Genomic DNA, 19,447 nt, shown 5'->3' on the forward strand with positions numbered 1-19,447 from the left:
TGCATTGACTTATTTTGTTTAGGAGAATCCATCGTCAAGACTATCCACCTTCAAGATCACCATCATTTTCTACAGTTTCAGAGTTATCTGCCAATGATAGGGTTTCAGTCACATCATGTATGTCACATAGCCACAGTATATCATCAGTAGCAAAAAAATCTCCATCATCCAGAAACAACCATAAATAAGTTTGTGATAAGAACCAGCAGATTACAAAAAGAAGTAATTGATGAAAAAATTGCCCAGTTTGTTTATGCAATAAACTCTCTTTTCCGTATGATTGAGAACCCACACTTCATTAACATGGTTCAGTCATTAAGACCAGGATACAGTCCACTCAACACAGCAGATGTCGCAGGCAAATTTCTGGATAAAGTGTATGAAAGAGAAATTGAGCAGTGTGCAAAAGCTCTAGAGGGTGAAATTGTTAACCTGAGTCCTCATGGGTGGAGCAATGTCCACAATGATCCTGTTGTATGTGTTTGTGTGCCAACAGAAGAAGGGAATGTCTTCCTTACAGAAACAATTGATACATCAGGAAATGCACACACTGCAAAATACTTAGAAGAAGTAGCAGTAAAAGCTATAAGAAACTGTGAAAGAAATATTCAAATGTCTAGTACACAGCTTGGTCACAGACAATGCTGCAAATGTATCCAAGATGAAAAGCCATTTATAAGAGATTCCCAAGCTAATAACATACGGTTGCAGTGCTCATTTGATGCACCTCCTAGCCAAAGACTTCAGTGTTCCAGAAATAAAGACTAATGTTGTTGAAATTGTAAAATACTTCCGTAGCAACTACTTTGCAGCAGCTACTCTGAAAAAAGTGGGAGGAAGCAAGCTAACTCTCCCACAAGATGTATGATGGAACTCAGTAGTGGACTGGTTTGAGCACTATATCAAGAACTGATAATCTGATGACAGTTTGTGAACAAAATCGTGAAAAAATAGATGGCACTGTCACAGCCAAAGTTCTTAACATTGGGCTTAAGAGAAATGTTGAATACATGCTGAGTACCCTGAAGCCTATTTCTGTAGCCTTGAACAAAATGCAGGGAAATAGCTGTTTTATTGCTGACACTGTTGAAATTTGGAAGGAACTGAGTGAGATCTTAAAAAGAGAAATGTGCAATGACAGAGTTAAATTACAAGCATTTAAAAAACGAATGGGACCAGCACTATCTCCAGCTCATTTTCTTGCAAATATTCTCAATACTCAGTACTAGGGTCAAACCTTAACTGCTGAAGAAGAAGAGTTGGCTACGACATGGACATTCAGCAATCATCCCTCCAGAATGCCAACTATAATAAACTTCAGAGCTAAGGGTGAACCATTCAAGAAATATATGTTTGCTGATGATGTTTTAAAGAAAGTCACTCCAGTGAACTGGTGGAAGTCACTTAAGCACTTGGATTCAGAGACTGTTGAAGTAATAATCTCATTTTAACAGCAATAGCTTATTCTGCCGGCGTAGAAAGAATATTTTCTTCCTTTGGACTAATTTATTCCAAATTGAAAAATTTTTTGGGTCCTGAAAAAGCAGAAAAGCTTATTTTTCTTTTCCAGATTATGAACAAACAGGAAAATGAAGGTGAAGACGACTGAGTTAGCTGCAGAAGCCAATATTTTAAGTTTCTCATGTTGACCTGGCTGACATTGTAGATTTAATTTTTGTTTAAAAAACAATTTTAACAAAAACATACCTGATTTTAAAAAGGTGAATGTTTAACTAAATTTAAAAATTCTTATGCTTGTTAAAATATTATGTTTGCTGTTGAAGAAAAAAAAATCCAGACCACGTAACATTGTTGTTTTAGTTAAATAAAACAATGTAAATGTCTGTCTTGTGATGTTCTCCTCCTAATACAGCATGGCAAAAAAATCCTCCAAATATTAATGATTAACATGTCGAACTGGAGATATTTATGAAGTCATTGCGAGGTGAACTATCTGCTTCATTTACCTTTGGTAAATAAAATAACCAAACAATCATTCATTTTCTGATATAGCTGTAAAACTAATCAGAAAAGTTTTCAAAATAAATCACTTTAAAAATTTATAGTGTGTACCTTCTAAAAATGAAACCTACATCTATCTCTGAGTTGTGAAGAGTATGTATTAAGATTATACCAACCAACAAGAATGCACTTTTATGTAGAAATCCATGATTAAATCGAGTCTTCCAGAATAGTGATTTAAATCATGATTTAAATCAAATCCACCCTGCTTGGATTCCTCTTTCTTTAGGTTCAGCTTTCATGAGACCCACAGTTATGGAAGTACCTGTTTTATAGTTGTCATGCGTGAGACATCAGTTTTATTAAGATGATTAATACAACACATATAGTATTACAGTTTAACTATAAATCCTTTATATATATATATATAATCCTTTATATATATACACACACACACACACACACTTATATATCCTTGACCGATATTGAAGAGGTGTCCTTGTGTCAGTAGTTGCATGACTCTTCTTTGTCTCTAGATGCAAATGAACCAATAACTGAATGATAGAACAGTGTTCTTGTCTCTATTATCAGACCTCAATATTGTTTGCCACATGGAATTTACTTCTATCTAATATTTTTTAAATTGTCTTATATCAATGGAAGAGTGAAATTCTAGGGGTCACAGTTAAAGTTGGTTTTGGACAATTTTACACATTTTTTCTTAAATCTATATGACCTTTTCTGATCTTTTTCATCCATTAACATTTAAATGTTAACTGTAACATTCTTGCGAAGACAGCTCTTGTATCATTATGTTCTTAGCAACCAAGACTACATTAACAATATTTTAGTGTTACTGGTTATATTGTAACATATAGCCATGCTAGGTCTTCACAGTTGTCACTATGCTGCACAGTAACAGCTAGTCACAACTTCATGGCAACAATGGAGACAGAGTTCAAGCATCCAAAATACAGATCTTTTTGAACTACAGAAGAATCATTTGTTAGCAGTTCAGCAACTTTGATTCTGCCCAGCAGATAACGATGGTAACATTAGCCACTTCACAGCAATATTAATATTTTATTCATAACATTACCTCTTCCCCTTTTCAGGCACAGTCAATCAGGCACTTTGTAATCTTTACAGTATTAAAAAACAGATGTGCTGCTTTGGTCAATTTCTCTGTGACATTTTTGGTGCTTCACAAACCATTGTTTTAGTGGTGAGTATGACATGAAATTAAATGAGTGGAGTTTGATTCTCAGTTGGTACTTTTGTATTTTATTCCCTTGTGCATCTAGGGCACATGACATTTCTTTGAGAAGTGGGACTTGCCAAATTATTTGTAGTCAGGGATTTTTCAGGAGACTAGTACACTACATATATGTGGAAAATCTTTTATTATACCATCTGTAGAAAGTACAGATTTTTACTATTTCAGTTGCTAGAATATGGAATCAACAAATGAGATCATGCAGTCTTAGTAAAAGCTGTCACTGATCCCACATACCTATGCCTAACTTCTGATTTTAATAACCCTCTTATTTACACATTCAAAGAAAACATGTTTCCTGCTGTATACGCTAACAACTATCCATCTAGGAAATTCTTACCAAGCATCAATTACTTACCTAAGCCCCTGTCTTTTCAACACTTACACATATGCTTACCTTTATTAAAATAAGTAGCTCCACTGAAGTCAACAGTAAATTATGAACATAAGTTTTTGCAGGACTGGGACTCTATGGAATATCCTCAATACACTAACAACAACTGTAGGTATCCACTACCAGCTCCCAAGTTCCTTATTAATTATTTGTATTATCACAGCACCTAGTGCCCCAGTCATGGACCAGGGCTCCACTGTGCTAGGCAATATATAACACAGAAAAGACAGTGTCTTTAAAGAATGAGGACCAAAACCTTGTCCACCCTAAAGATTTCTAAAAAAAAAGTCATAATACAAACTGCATAAACGTCAAGTTTGTTTAAAAAAAAAAAAAAGAGCTGCTACCCACACTACTCCCCCTGGAGATCAGTTTGGAGATGGGTTGTAATAATAGGCCCTCTGGACATCACTGTAATATAAATATCCAATAATAAGACAAAGGTAGGATCCCCCACAAAAACAAACAAACAAACAAAAAACTTAAGTTGAAGGCACATTTTAGTGGTTTGAATAGATGTTACGTTTCAATGTTAAGTTTAAAACAAAGTTAGAAACCCAAAGTGTATAAAGTATGGAAGTACACAGTTAAAGCATCTAGACTAATTTAACCAGTTCCTGGAGTTTCCTCCTACCATTTCATTTCTTTGCACATGGAGCATTGAAGCAAATGTGCATCCCCAATACCAAATGTGATTATTTACCATCACACAAACTTTCCATCTTTTGTTACAAGTGCTCCAATTTCATGATTGGGATATATGGTGTTTGTATATGTAGAGTTATTTAAGTTAAGCCCCAATGTGGACACAAGAACAAATGGATATAAACTGGCCATCAACAAATTTAGGCTTGAAATTAGATGAAGGTTTCTAGCCATCAGAGAGGTGAAGTTCTGGAACAGCCTTCCAAGGGGAGCAGTGGGGGCAAAAAAACCTAACTGGCTTCAAGACTGAGCTTGATAAGCTTGATAAGGGGACGGCATGATAGGACTGCCTACAGTGGTATGTAGCCAATCTGCGACTGCTAGCAGCAAATATCTCCAATGGCTAGTGATGGGACACTAGATGGGGTGGGCTCTGAGTTACTACAGAGAATTATTTCCCAAGTGTCTGGCTGGTTGGTCTTGCTCACATGCTCAGGGTCTAGCTGAACACCATATTGGGGGTTGGAAAGGAATTTTCCCCCAGGTCATATTGGCAGAGACCCTGAGGGTTTCCTCTGTAGCATTGGGCACAGGTCACTTGCAGGTTTAAACTAGTGTAAAATGGTGGATTCTCTGTAACTTGAAGTCTTTAAATCATGATTTGAGGACTTCAGTAAATCAGCCAGAGGTTAGGGGTTGGTGAGGTTCTGTGGCCTGAAATGTGCAGGTCAGACTAGATGATCTTGATGGTCCCTTCTGACTTTAAAGTCTATGAGTACAAGGAGACATGCTAACTTTTTCTCTAATGACACTTGAAATAAATTACCAGCACCTGGAATGATCATGTCTCATCTTGTGAAGTGTCATGCACCTCCTGTAATGCACTGAGTGCTCTCAGCATTTCTCAATATTTGGGACTTTAAACAGAGCTGGGAATGAGTCCCTTCAGTGTGCTGCTTGTCATATCAGGAATCTGTAAAATTGTTTTAAGTCTATTATGCACCACCATGAAGGCCACAGAGCAGCATAGCTACAATATAAGATTAAAGTATTCTAGTTTTTATGGTCCTTATTAAAAAAAGAATGGATAAGGTAGTATAACTTTCTGATTTACTCAGGTCACTGCTTCGGGAAAAAGAGTAAATACTATGTTCAAAAGCTTGGTTGGTTTCTTATAAGTTTAAGCTTAACTCAGAATTTCTACTGTTTGAATTTTTGGTGGGGCAGTGAGTGCAGTTTATTAAACTAAACCAATGTTCAAGAATAATACACACAAGCCACTGAACTATGCCTGTAATATTAATTTTGTGTGGGAATCTTCTTAGTTCTTTAAATAGAACTAACATGAGACTAGGAAGCAAAGGGGGCCTTTGAAAGATGGGGGTATGTGGAGTACTGGGTAAATTACTTTGCTAATACACAGCTCAAGGTACCTTAGGAAGGAAACCAATCTCCTGTAGACCTTAGGTCCTGTACACAAAAAAGTATGGCTTTGCCTGTGTAAGTGAATCAAGGTGAGCTAGGTTAGTTAGTTCGTTTATCAGGCCAAAGCCACCTCCAAGCTTTAGGGAAACTGTTGTTTCCTACTGACACAGAAGCCCCACAGCTGAGTCCCCTGTTCTTTGCAAACAACTCTCACCACATCAGATCTCTCAAACTCACTACACCAAACATGTCCTCCAGGATATTTATCCATAAAGAGTAATATGTAAAGTATTTACAGAAAGCTTGTAACTTGTCAAAATTCATAATCATTGCAGGTAATATTTAAGGAATTATAGTGAAAGAATGCTTTATGGACTTGGAATAAAAGTTAGTCACTAGGGGCTAATGTGTCTCAGTGATGGCCCATTTGGGTAGTGAGGGAGTTGTCATCTTAGCCAGTGACATAATGCAAGGCTCAATTGTGTGGCCTTGCACAATACCAGGACTTCCAATGGAAAACAATCAGAGGCAACCGCAAACAATCAAAACCACTTGAAGGTAAAAAAGGAACTTAGGGCTAACCCCTGTCTTGCTGTAGTCTGTGAATAGGGGGGAAAAGGCTGTTTTCAGTATAACACAGAGGAGTGAGAAGCACTCTGGATTCATTTCCTCAGGAAACCCCTTGTGGTGTGGGGATGGTTTCATGAACATTTGGATCCTGGTTCTGATGAAACCAGTCTGCTCTGCAACACACTGAACTTTGGGGGTGGGGGGTAAACCTATTTTATTGGATAGGAAAGGTAACTATTAAGTCTAGACCAAGGTTTGCATTTGGTGATTGTTTTGTATTGTTACCGTTTGTTTCCACCACTCCCTCTTGTTTCTACTTTAATCTTAATTATTTCTTAAATAAGCCTACTTTTGTTTTATTGTTAGGGCTCATAGCTGCTGTGTGGTTTATAGGAGTGGTGGTTTAGGGTAACACCGGCAAAGTAGGGTACACTGCACCTTTGGAAGCAGAGGATTTGGATTTTCTGTGTGTAGTCAGTGTCAGCAGCTAGATACCACACGGGGCTCAGGTGCACCAATTGTTAACCTGCAAGGTGAATACAGGGCTGGTATAATCCCAAGGAGAGTGCTTGAATGGCTAAAACAATGGCAGAATTAGGTTGCTGATACCCAATCAAGCACAGGCAAGACTCCTTCATACTGGAGACATGGGGTTACAATGTGATTCTCAGTCCTGGGTGCCCCAAGAAAAGTCACAGGCTTCCCTCACCCCGGTTGTGTGGACTTTCAGAAGCTTGTGAAACCCCTCCTCCGCCACAGCCCTAGGAGACCGAGCACCATCACCTCTACATGTCTTAGAAGACTCTGTGGGAAACTTCTGAATGCTCTTCCCGTTAAGCCTTAGATGGGATTAGATGGCAGCCCTTCCCCAACCTTCTCTAGATCTGTCAATCTTTTAATGAATCAAATAGGCTCAGAAGACTAAAAAAAGCCTACAAAGGGTATGTCTACACTACGGAATTAGGTTGAATTTATAGAAGTCGTTTTTTTAGAAATCGGTTTTATATATTCGAGTGTGTGTGTCCCTACAGAAAACGCTCTAAGTGCATTAAGTGCATTAACTCGGCGGAGTGCTTCCACAGTACCGAGGCAAGCGTCGACTTCCGGAGTGTTGCACTGTGGGTAGCTATCCCACAGTTCCCGCAGTCTCTGCTGCCCATTGGAATTCTGGGTTGAGATCCCAATGCCTGATGGGGCTAAAACATTGTCGCAGGTGGTTCTGGGTACATATTGTCAGGCCCCCGTTCCCTCCCTCCCTCCCTCCGTGAAAGCAAGGGCAGACAATCGTTTCGCGCCTTTTTTCCTGAGTTACCTGTGCAGACGCCATACCACGGCAAGCATGGAGCCCGCTCAGGTAACCGTCACCCTATGTCTCCTGGGTGCTGGCAGACGTGGTACTGCATTGCTACACAGCAGCAGCAACCCATTGCCTTCTGGCAGCAGACGGTGCAGTACGACTGGTAGCCGTCCTCGTCATGTCCGAGGTGCTCCTGGCCACGTCGGCCACGAGCGCCTGGGCAGACATGGGCGCAGGGACTAAATTTGGAGTGACTCGACCAGGTCATTCTCTTTAGTCCTGCGGTCAGTCCTATTGAACCGTCTTATGGTGAGCAGGCAGGCGATACGGATTTCTAGCAGTCCTATTGCATCATCTTCTGCCGGGCAGCCATGAGATGTGGATGGCATGCAGTCCTTCTGCACCGTCTGCTGCCAGCCAAAGATGTAAAAGATAGATGGAGTGGATCAAAACAAGAAACAGACCAGATTTGTTTTGTACTCATTTGCTTCCCCCCCCTTCTCCCATCTAGGGGACTCATTCCTCTAGGTCACACTGCAGTCACTCACAGAGAAGGTGCAGCGAGGTAAATCTAGCCATGTATCAATCAGAGGCCAGACTAACCTCTTCGTTCCAATAAGAACAATAACTTAGGTGCACCATTTCTTATTGGAACCCTCCGTGAAGTCCTGCCTGAAATACTCCTTGATGTAAAGCCACGCCCTTTGTTGATTTTAGCTCCCTGAAGGCAACCCTGTAAGCCATGTCGTCAGTCGCCCCTCCCTCCGTCAGAGCAACGGCAGACAATCGATCCACGCCTTTTTTCTGTGCGGACGCCATACCAAGGCAAGCATAGAGGCCGCTCAGCTCACTTTGGCAATTAGGAGCACATGAAACACCACATGCATTATCCAGCAGCATATGCAGCACCAGAACCTGGCAGAGCGATACCGGGCGAGGAGGCGATGTCAGCGGGGTCATGTGAGTGATCAGGACATGGACACAGATTTCTCTGAAAGCATGGGCCCTGCCAATGCATGCATCATGGTGCTAATGGGGCAGGTTCATGCTGTGGAACGCCGATCCTGGGCTCGGGAAACAAGCACAGACTGGTGGGACCGCATAGTGTTGCGGGTCTGGGACAATTCCGAGTGGCCGCGAAACTTTCGCATGCATTAAGGGCACTTTCATGGAACTTTGTGACTTGCTTTCCCCTGCCCTGAAGCACATGAATACCAAGATGAGAGCAGCCCTCACAGTTGAGAAGCGAGTGGCGATAGCCCTGTCGAAGCTTGCAACGCCAGACAGCTACCGGTCAGTTGGGAATCAATTTGGAGTGAGCAAATCTACTGTTGGGGCTGCTGTGATACAAGTAGCCCACGCAATCAAAGATCTGCTGATATCAAGGGTAGTGACCCTGGGAAATGTGCAGGTCATAGTGGATGGCTTTGCTGCAATGGGATTCCCTAACTGTGGTGGGGCCATAGACGGAACCCATATCCCTATCTTGGCACCGGAGCACCAAGCCGCCGAGTACATAAACCGCAAGGGGTACTTTTCAATAGCAAGCCCTGGTGGATCACAAGGGACGTTTCACCAACATCAACGTGGGATGGCCGGGAAAGGTACATGACGCTCGCATCTTCAGGAACTCTGGTCTGTTTCAAAAGCTGCAGGAAGGGACTTTATTCCCAGACCAGAAAATAACTGCTGGGGATGTTGAAATGCCTATATGTATCCTTGGGGACCCAGCCTACCCCTTAATGCCATGGCTCATGAAGCCGTACACAGGCAGTCTGGACAGTAGTCAGGAACTGTTCAACTACAGGCTGAGCAAGTGCAGAATGGTGGTAGAATGTGCATTTGGACATTTAAAGGCACGCTGGCGCAGTTTACTGACTCGCTTAGACCTCAGCGAAACCAATATTCCCATTGTTATTACTGCTTGCTGTTTATGGCGGGGTGGGAGATTGAGGCAAATCGCCTGGCTGCTGGTTACGCGCAGCCAGACACCAGGGCGGTTAGAAGAGCACAGGAGGGTGCGGTATGCATCAGAGAAGCTTTGAATACCAGTTTCATGACTGGCCAGCCTACAGTGTGAAAGTTCTGTTTGTTTCTCCTTGATGAAACCCCCCGCTCCTTGGTTCACGCTACTTCCCTGCAAGCTAACCACCCTCCTCTCCTGCCTTTAATCATTGCTTGCAGAGGCAATAAAGTCATTGTTGCTTCACATTCATGCATTCTTTATTCATTCATCACACAAATAGGGGGACGACTACCACGGTAGCCCAGGAGGGGTGGTGGAGGACGGAAGGAAAATGCCACACAGCACTTTAAAAGTTTACAACTTTAAAATTTATTGAATGACAGCCTTCTTTTTTTTGGGCAATCCTCTGTGGCAGAGTGGCTGGTTGGCCAGTGCCCCCCCCCGCGTTCTTGGGCGTCTGGGTGTGGAGACTATGGAACTTGGGGAGGAGGGCGGTTGGTTACATAGGGGCTGTAGTGGCAGTCTGTGCTCCAGCTGCCTTTGCTGCAGCTCAACCATACACTGGAGCATACTGGTTTGGTCCTCCAGCAGCCTCAGCATTGAATCCTGCCTCCTCTCATCATGCTGCCGCCACATTTGAGCTTCAGCCCTCTCTTCAGCCCGCCACCTCTCCTCCCGGTCATTACCTGCACTCTGACATTATTTGCCTCCACGCATTCGTCTGTGCTCTGTCAGTGTGGGAGGACTGCATGAGCTCAGAGAACATTTCATCACGAGTGCGTTTTTTTTTCTTTCTGATCTTCACTAGCCTCTGGGAAGGAGAAGATCCTGTGATCACTGAAACACATGCAGCTGGTGGAGAAAAAAAAAGGGACAGCGGTATTTAAAAAGACACATTTTATAAAACAGTGGCTACAGTCTTTCAGGGTAAACCTTGATGTTAACATTACATACATAGCACATGAGCTTTCATTACAAGGTCGCATTTTGCCTCCCCCCACCGCGTGGCTACCCCCTCAACCCTCCATCCTCCCCGTGGCTAACAGCAGGGAACATTTCTGGTCAGCCGCAGGCAAACAGCTCAGCAGGAACGGGCTCCTCTGAATGTCCCCTTAAGAAAAGAACTCTATTTCAACCAGGAGACCATGAATGATATCTCACTCTCCTGAGGATAACACAGAGAGATAAAGAATGGATGTTGTTTGAACGCCAGCAAACATACACTGCAATGCTTTGTCGTACAATGATTCCCGAGTACGTGTTACTGGCCTGGAGTGGTAAAGTGTCCTACCATGAAGGACGCAATAAGGCTGCCCTCCCCAGAAACCTTTTGCAAAGGCTTTGGGAGTACATCCAGGAGAGCCGCGAATGCCAGGGCAAAGTAATCCTTTCACATGCTTGCTTTTAAACCATGTATAGTATTTTAAAAGGTACACTCACCGGAGGTCCCTTCTCCGCCTGCCAGGTCCAGGAGGCAGCCTTGGGTGGGTTCGGGGGGTACTGACTCCAGGTGCAGGGTGAGAAACAGTTCCTGGCTGTTGGGAAAACCGGTTTCTCTGCTTACTCGCTGTGAGCTATCTTCTTCGTCCCCAAAACCTGCTTCCGTGTTGCCTCCATCTCCATTGAAGGAGTCAAACAACACGGCTGGGGCAGTGGTGGCTGAACCCCCTAAAATGGCATGCAGCTCATCATAGAAGCGGCATGTTTGGGGCTCTGACCCGGAGCGGCCGTTCGCCTCTCTGGTTTTCTGGCAGGCTTGCCTCAGCTCCTTCAGTTTCACGCGGCACTGCTTTGGGTCCCTGTTATGGCCTCTGTCCTTCATGCCCTGGGAGATTTTGACAAAGGTTTTGGCATTTCGAAAACTGGAACGGAGTTCTGATAGCACGGATTCCTCTCCCCATACAGCGATCAGATCCCGTACCTCCCGTTCAGTCCATGCTGGAGCTCTTTTGCGATTCTGGGACTCCATCATGGTCACCTGCAGCTTGCCACGCTGCCCAAACAGGAAATGAGATTCAAAAGTTCGCAGTTCTTTTCCTGTCTACCTGGCCAGTGCATCTGAGTTGACAGTGCTGTCCAGAGTGGTCACAATGCAGCACTCTGGGATAGCTCCCGGAGGCCAATACCGTCGAATTGTGTCCACAGTACCCCAAATTTGACCCGGCAAGGCCGATTTAAGCGCTAATCCACTTGTCAGGGGTGGAGTACAGAAATCAATTTTAAGAGCCCTTTAAGTCAAAATAAAGGGCTTCGTTGTGTGGACGGGTGCAGGTTTACATCCATTTAACGCTGCTAAATTCGACCTAAAGTCCTAGTGTAGACCAGGGCTAAGACTCATGGGACGGAGTGTGTCAGGATGAACCTCCTAAAACTCATGAATGAGGGGGCAATGAGCCACCTAAAATTCACTGAGGGTTCTGCATGCCTCAGGAAATACACAACAAAGGAGAGGGATGGCCCTCTTTATCCCACAAATGATGTCTTCAGTCCCCATACCTGCAGGTTTTGTAAGGTCTGTAGCAAGGGAACTGTACTCCTGGAGACCTCAGGATGTTTGTGGAAGCACACATGTGAAGAGAGAAAAGGAAATGGGGAAAATGGGGTTCTCGGGGGCTGGGGCAGGCAGCAGCGCAGGGAAACATTCCAACAGCTGAATCCAAATAACTGAAGTTTATTTCCTAGTCTCCATTCTGAAGCTAACATCTAGCAAGTAAACATTAGAAGCATTTTCTACCTATAACAAACGTTTCAGTGCATCTTACCTTACAAGCAGCATGTCTGATTAATTTAATTTTTGGTGGAAAGTGCCCCTTTCACCATTGACAACTCTTCCTAGTTATTGATTAGCATTTTAAGGCTTTTCTGCAGGAAAAGGGATTAGTTTCTCATGAAAGCATACGTCTGCACCAATTGTATGACATCCTATATATGCATCAGAACAGACCACAGAGACTGAAAATAAATAGCCAAAACAGATTGCTCTGTTTTTTTACTCCATAACAAAATACTTCTCTTGCTGAGTAGTATGTATCCATGACAGCATACATCTGACACTTTATGGAACTATTTATATATCTTTCTATCCATCATTATCCAAATAATAACTCTGTACATGTCATAAGAGTGACTAAATTATAGGTTTTTTTTTTAAAATAAATGTAATAAATATAGATGCATATTTACCTTCTGTAAATGGATGTAGTCGTCTTGCAAATGTTTACCTAGAGCTTGGCTACACTTGCGAGTTACAGTGCAATAAAGCCGCCCAGAGCGCTGTACCTCACTCCCTGTCCACACTGGCAAGCACGTACAGCTCTGTGTCTCCGCAGCTACAGCTCTGCTGGTCCTCCATCTTCCCCAGAGGAATACAGTTTGCTGCGGCACCAGTGTGGCTGCCCAATGCGCTCTGATTGGCCTCCAGAAGTATTCGGAAGTATCCCACAATGCCTGTTCTAGCCACTCTGGTCATCAGTTCGAACTCTATTGCCCTGGCCTCAGGTGACCAACCGTCAGACCCACCCTTTAGATTCTCTGGGACTTTTGAAAATCACCTTCCTGTTTGCTCAGCCAGGCATGGAGTGCTCTCAGCAAATCTTTCCAGGTGACCATGCCTCCACGAACCAGGTGAGCCCCAAAATGGAGCAGTGGAGAGTTGCTGAACCTCATCAATGTTTGGGGGGAGGAAGCTGCGCTCCAGCCATAGGAATTACAATACCTTCGGGCAGATATCAAGGGGCATGAGGGAAAGGGGCCATGCCCGGGACGCACTGCAGTGCAGGATTAAAGTGAAGGAGCTGTGGAGTGCCTACCACAAAGCCCATGAGGCAAACGGCCGCTCAGGTGCTCCCCCCGTGACCTTCCAATTCTACAAAGAGCTGGACGCGATACTTGGGGGCGACCCCACCTCCACTCCGAGCACCACCATGGACACTTCAGAGCGGGAGGAGGAGGAGAAAAGCAGGAGTGAGGGTGCTGGGGCAGGGGGAGAAACCCCAGAATCCCTGGAGGCATGCAGCCAGGAGGAAGGTAGCCAGTCGCAGCAGCCGGTACTTGGTGGAGGACAAACAGAAGAGCAGGTTCCTGGTAAGTGGCTTTTTTTTTGGGAAGGAATTTTTTCAGTGCGGGCTCTTTGGGCGAGGAGGGTTAGGGCTGCACGCATGCCTAGATGCGGAATAGCGCATTGACGTGCTCTATCGCATTGTGGTAATCAGCCTCCATTATCTCTTCGAAAGTCTCATCCAGAACGTGGGCAATGCGCTTGTGCAGGTTTATTGGGAGAGCCACCGTGGTCCTTGTCCCAGTTAGGCTAACGTGTACTTGCCACTGTGCTGCGAGGGGATCATTGCTGCATACAGGCAAGCTGCATATGGGCCAGGGCAGAAGCTGCATTGCAGTAGAAGACCCTCCCTTGCTTCCCAGGTCACCCTCAGCAGCGAGATATCTTCCAGAATGGACTCCTGTGGAAAATGTTGGGACAGTGTTCGGTATAGGGGCTTCCTGCAGCTGCTGGCTCTCCCCAAGGCACAGAAACCCAGAGGACAGTACAGCCATGAAACAATCAGTCCCCCTTGACCCTGTGCTTACTCACCATTTTGGGGCTCCCGTGGGTTACGTGCACTCTCTTTGGGATGGAAAAATTATGCTAGTGTGTAGACTGTGTGTGCCGTCCTTAAGTTTGGGGGAATCATTACTCTATCTGGTATAAACAATGCTGCCTCTGTTAAGTATTGCATTTTGCCTTTACAGATGCAACCTTGAGATCTCAGCAGTCCGTGTTATGACCAGCCAAGTGACTGCAAAGACTCGGGAAGAGGCCACGAAAAAGCAAAGACGACACGCTGTAAGAAGTGATGCAGCAATCTCTTAAAGAGAATCAAAAAGCGCAGGAGTGGAGGGAAGAGCGAAAGCAGGATCTGCCAGGAAAATGCAGTGCCCCGCAAGCAAAGCACGGAGCTCCGGCAGTAAAGCACGGATCGGCTGATAAGCAACATGGAGCGCCAAGCGGACTCTATCCGGCACTCGAAGCCATGCAGGCAGAGCACTACCGCCCTCCCTCCCACAGCCATTGTCCCAAAACTCTTTCCCTTGTGCCCTCATGTCACCTCCAACCCACTTTCCCCAACATCCGGGTTCTTATCGCCAGCAGCTGCCTCCAACACCTGTAGCTTCACTACCCAGCCCTGAAAACTACGACCCTAACCCACGCACTCAACCCCCATCCTGAATTATAGCCATCCCGAAGTGCAGCTTTCATTGCACGGCACTTCAGACAGGAAGGCTGAATATGAGAACAGGACATACGCAAATCTATGATTGAACCGTTCCCCACCCCACCCCCTTGCCCTTTCTGTTTCTCAAGCAGTTGTGTTTCTTTTCAATAAATGAATTTTCTTTTCAATAAATAGAGTTTTTGGCTTTGAAAACATTCTTTATTATTGCATAAAGTAAAAGATACCTTAGGCACTGCAAGTCAGCTTAGCAAACACAGATTCCTACTAACATTGGAACCACTGCACTTCACTCCCATGCAGGGCACCAGACATTACTGGTGGTTTTCAGCCTCAAATTGCTCCCTCAAGGCATCCCTAATCCTTGCAGCCCCGCGCTGGCCCCCTCTAATAGCCCTGCTCTCTGGATGTGCAAATTCAGCCTCCAGGTGTTGAATCTCAGAGGTCCATGCCTGAGTAAAGATTTCACCCTTCCCTTCACAAATATTATAGAGGGTACAGCACGCAGATATAACTGCAGGGATGCTGTGTTCGACCAAATCCAGCTTCCCATACAGAGATCACCAGCGGCCCTTTAAAAGGCCAAAAGCACACTCCACAGTCATTCGGCACCAGCTCAGCCTGTACTTGAACCGTTCCTTGCTTCTGTCAAGGCTCCCTGTGTAGGGTTTCATGAGCCATGGCATTAACACATAAGTGGGGTCTCCAAGGATCACAATGGGCATTTCGACTTCCCCCACTGTGATCCTCCTCTTTGGGAAAAAAATCCTGGCCTGCAGCTTCCTGAACAGGCCAGTGTTCCGAAAGATGTGTGCATCATGCACCTTTCCGGGCCAGCCTGCGTTACTGTCAATGAAACACCCACAGTGATCCACAAGCGCTTGGAGAACCATATAGAAATATCCATTCCGATTAATGTACTCGAAGGCTAGGTGGGGTGGTGCCAGAATAGGAATATGAGTCCCATCTATCACCCCTCCACAATTAGGGAAACCCATTTGTGCAAAGCCATCCACAATGTCCTGCACGTTACCCAGAGTCACGGTTCTTCTGAGCAGGATGCGATTAATGGCCCTGCAAACTTGCATCAACACAAGTCCAACGGTTGACTTTCCCACTCTAAACTGGTTCGCGACTGATCGGTAACTGTCTGGAGTTGCCAGCTTCCAGAGTGCAATAGCCACCCACTTCTCCACCATCAGGGCAACTCTCAAACTCGTCCCCTTGCGCCGCAGGGTCGGGGCGAGCTTCTCACACAGTCCCATGAAAGTGGCTTTTCTCATCTCATCTGCAGCCACTGCTTGTCATCCCAGACTTGCATGACGATGTGATCCCACCACTCAGTGCTTGCTTCCTGAGCCCAAAAGTGGCGTTCCACAGTGCTGAGCATGTCCGTGAATGCCACAAGCAATCTTGTGCCGTACCCGTTACACGACTCAATATCATCGTCGGACTCCTCACTGTCACTTTGGATCTTAAGGAATAGCTCGACTGACAAACATGACGTGCTGGCGAGATTCGTCAGCGTACTCCTGAGCAGTTCGGGCTCCATTTCCCAGAGACCGAAACGGAACACAGATCACGCTGCACAGAAACCGTTGAAAGATGGGCGCCAAATGTGGACGGAAACACAGGGATTGCTGGGATGCGAAGCGATGCATCACGGGGCGTTGGGACAGGACCCAGAATGCCCCGCATCCCACACTCCCTTCCCACAACCCACAACACCAGAATGGGAAGAGGTGCTCTGTGGAATATCTGCCCATAATGCACCTCTCCCAATGCCACTGCAAGTGCCACAAATGTGGCCACGAGAGTGCGCTGGCAGGTGGCAATGTGGACAGATTCCAGCGCTTTCCCTACTCAGCTGTACAAAGGCGGGTTTAACTCACAGTATGCTGTACATCTCCAAGTGTAGCCAAGGCCCTAGCTAATGTTGTGATGTGGATTGTCTGACACAAAGGATTAACAGTTCTGTGATTAGCCCTTTACATGTTACCATTAAGCCAGTTTCAGCAAAACTCTGGATGTAAACTGGCCATCAGGAAGTTTAGACTTGGAAATTAGACAAAGGTTTCTAACCATCACAGGAGTGAAGTTCTGGAATAGCCTTCCAAGGGAAGCAGTGGGGGCAAAACATCTATTTGGCTTCAAGATTAAACTCGATAAGTTTATGGAGGAGACGGTATGATGGGATAATATGATTTTGGCAATTAACTGATCTTTAACTATTCATGGTAAATAGGCCCAATGAGGGATGTTAGATAGGGTGGGAAATGAGTTACGACAGAGAATTCTTTCCTGGGTATCTGGCTGGTGAATCTTGCTCACATGCTCAGGGTTCAGCTGATCGCCATATTTGGGGTCAGGAAGGAATTTTCCTCCAGGGCAGACTGGAAGAGGTCCTGGGGGTTTTTCGCCTTCCTCTATAGCATGTAGCACAGGTCACTTGCTGGAGGATTCTCAGCACCTTGAAGTCTTTAAACCATGATTTGAGGACTTCAATAGCTCAGACATAGGTGAGAGGTTTATCGCAAGAGCAGGTGGGTGAGATTCTGTGGCCTGCATTGTGCAGGAGGTCAGACTAGATGATCATAATGGCCCCTTCTGACCTTAATATCTAGGAGTCTATGAGCACCATACTGAAGAGGAAAACTTCTAGCAAGGCTTACGTGCTATTACGCAACGTGCCATTGAACAGTTATTGTGCGGATGCAAACCATGTTGACTATATTTAAACCATAATTGCTTCTTTAACAGGCTTTGAGAATGTATAGACAATACTTCATATGTGTGGTATGCACTGCTGTATATTATGTAATATCCCCTGAGATGCCCAACAATACTTATCTAAGATCACAAATTGTATTGTTCTTCTTTATTTTGTTTGGTGCAGAAAGAGTATACATACTTTCAATGTATACAGAGTTTGAGCAAGTTGCACCTTACTTAAAGGGGTTTACAGATCCCACACAAAACTTGAGTAGTTAAGTTGTTATACAGGTTTGTATTACTACTGATAACAGCAAAGAAGACAGAATTATGTAAAACAAAGGGCTAGAATTATTTAATTCCAAGGAAGTCAGAGGAAGACACTTAAGAAACATTGGCCAAACATATAACATTATTGAGATCGTATAATTCACCAGGAGTAAGTCATTCATAAGTATTATGCTACAATTGTGTTCTAGTTTGCTGAGTTAAGACATTTTTGCCAAATGTGTAATACTTAGACCCAATGACCAAGCTCCATTACATATAAGCAGCTTACAAAATATTTTACTAAGTGCTATTAAAATGTCACTCTTCTGTATTTCCTATCCCATCACTCCCATCTCTTTTTCTAGCCCAATTAATTCCGCAATACTGCAATCCAGTGGTTGACCCAAAACAATCCACTATCACACAAGCAATCCTGTTACAGATATTAAATTGAGGTACCACTAAATGAATAAGGTAGTTGGAAGACACATTATCTAAAGGAAAGGGCTTTGATTTCCATACAAATACCTTGCTAATCAACACAGATGGGGAAGGGGAGACACAGAAAGTTGGTAAATATGGATATTTAATTGAAACCTGATTTAATTCAGGTTTTCAAGGCAAGCAGAAACTCTCCAAATATAGCTCAACCAACCTCCACACTAAACAGACACCTACATAAGTGTCACTCAGGCAGGGACTCAAGAAGCAAACCAATAAAATCCTTGTGGAGGGTGCAGGGGGAAGCAACCTCACTAAAATATAATACAAAATGTATAATTAAAATTTCCCGTTTTCCAAGGCTTGCTAATTACACGGTGCCTTTGCCTGTAGGGCCGCTGCCCTCTCGGGGATGCTGCAGGAGAGCACAGCCTGCAGCTATGGCTCGCCCCAGGCAGGGCATGCCCACCCGGAGGGACAGCCTGTGTGCATGTGGCCGAGGACAGGGGGGAGGGGGAGGCTGGGACCCGGGGAGAGGGAGAAGGCGGAGCGCAGACAGGCGTGGGCCCCCGGGGAAAACTAGCGGGGGCTCTAGCCGCGGGCATCGGCGAGGATGCTCAGGGGAGGGGAGCGCACAGGCGGCAGGTTTACCATCCCACACCGCCGCTAGGGCCGCCCCCTTTCCGGGCAGGGCAGCCCCGCCGCCTCCGGGAGCCTGACGCCAGGGTGCCCCGGGCAGGGGCTACGCTCCCATCGCCCTTACCCCGGGGCTGAGCTTTGCTGTGGGCACAGCAGGAGCCTCCAGTAGCGCCGGGCGGATGGTGCCCAGCAGCCTCCTCCCCCGGCCCGGGCCCCGCGGGCGGAAACTCACGGAGATGGCTGCGCCGCAGCAGCTCGGCTCTGGGCCCCCGCGCCTTTCGCCCAGGCGCCAGCAACAAGCCCAGCCCCTGCGTCGCCGCGGAAGGGGTGGAGCTCCCGCTCTCTGGGCGCCAGGGGGCGGCCTGGAGCCCCCTTATCGCTACCTCGGGGGTGGAGGGAGCGAGGACCGCTAGGGCAGAGCAGCCCCGCCCTTGGCAACGCGCCGCCAAGCCGGCTCGCAGGCGCCCTGCCGGGGGAGGGGAGCGGAGGGCCTGGCCGATGGGGGCGCTCGCGGGGACTGGCGCTATGTAAACGCTGCGTGGCCGTAGTGCGGGACCAGACTGGGCAATGCGGCCTGTGCGCCAACTCTCCCAGAGCACAAAATGGAACACTCTAGCCCCGC

At 45.7% G+C, this 19,447-nt stretch overlaps 1 protein-coding gene across 2 annotated transcripts in view; it reads right to left on the reverse strand.

Annotated features, from left to right (window-relative positions):
- Positions 1-19,127, reverse strand: part of CFAP97 (cilia and flagella associated protein 97) — a 55,472-nt gene extending 36,345 nt beyond the window's left edge. The window contains exon 1 of one of the 2 annotated variants that reach the window (XM_077815545.1): positions 19,058-19,127. The gene's annotated coding sequence lies outside the window, so the exon portion shown is untranslated. Of the gene's footprint in view, positions 1-18,949 lie in introns of both variants that reach the window. The other variant, XM_077815547.1, reaches the window with a different exon arrangement.
- Between the last annotated feature and the right edge of the window lie 320 nt (positions 19,128-19,447).

Source organism: Eretmochelys imbricata, chromosome 4 (genome assembly GCF_965152235.1).
Source record: "Eretmochelys imbricata isolate rEreImb1 chromosome 4, rEreImb1.hap1, whole genome shotgun sequence".
NCBI lineage: Eukaryota > Metazoa > Chordata > Testudines > Cheloniidae > Eretmochelys > Eretmochelys imbricata.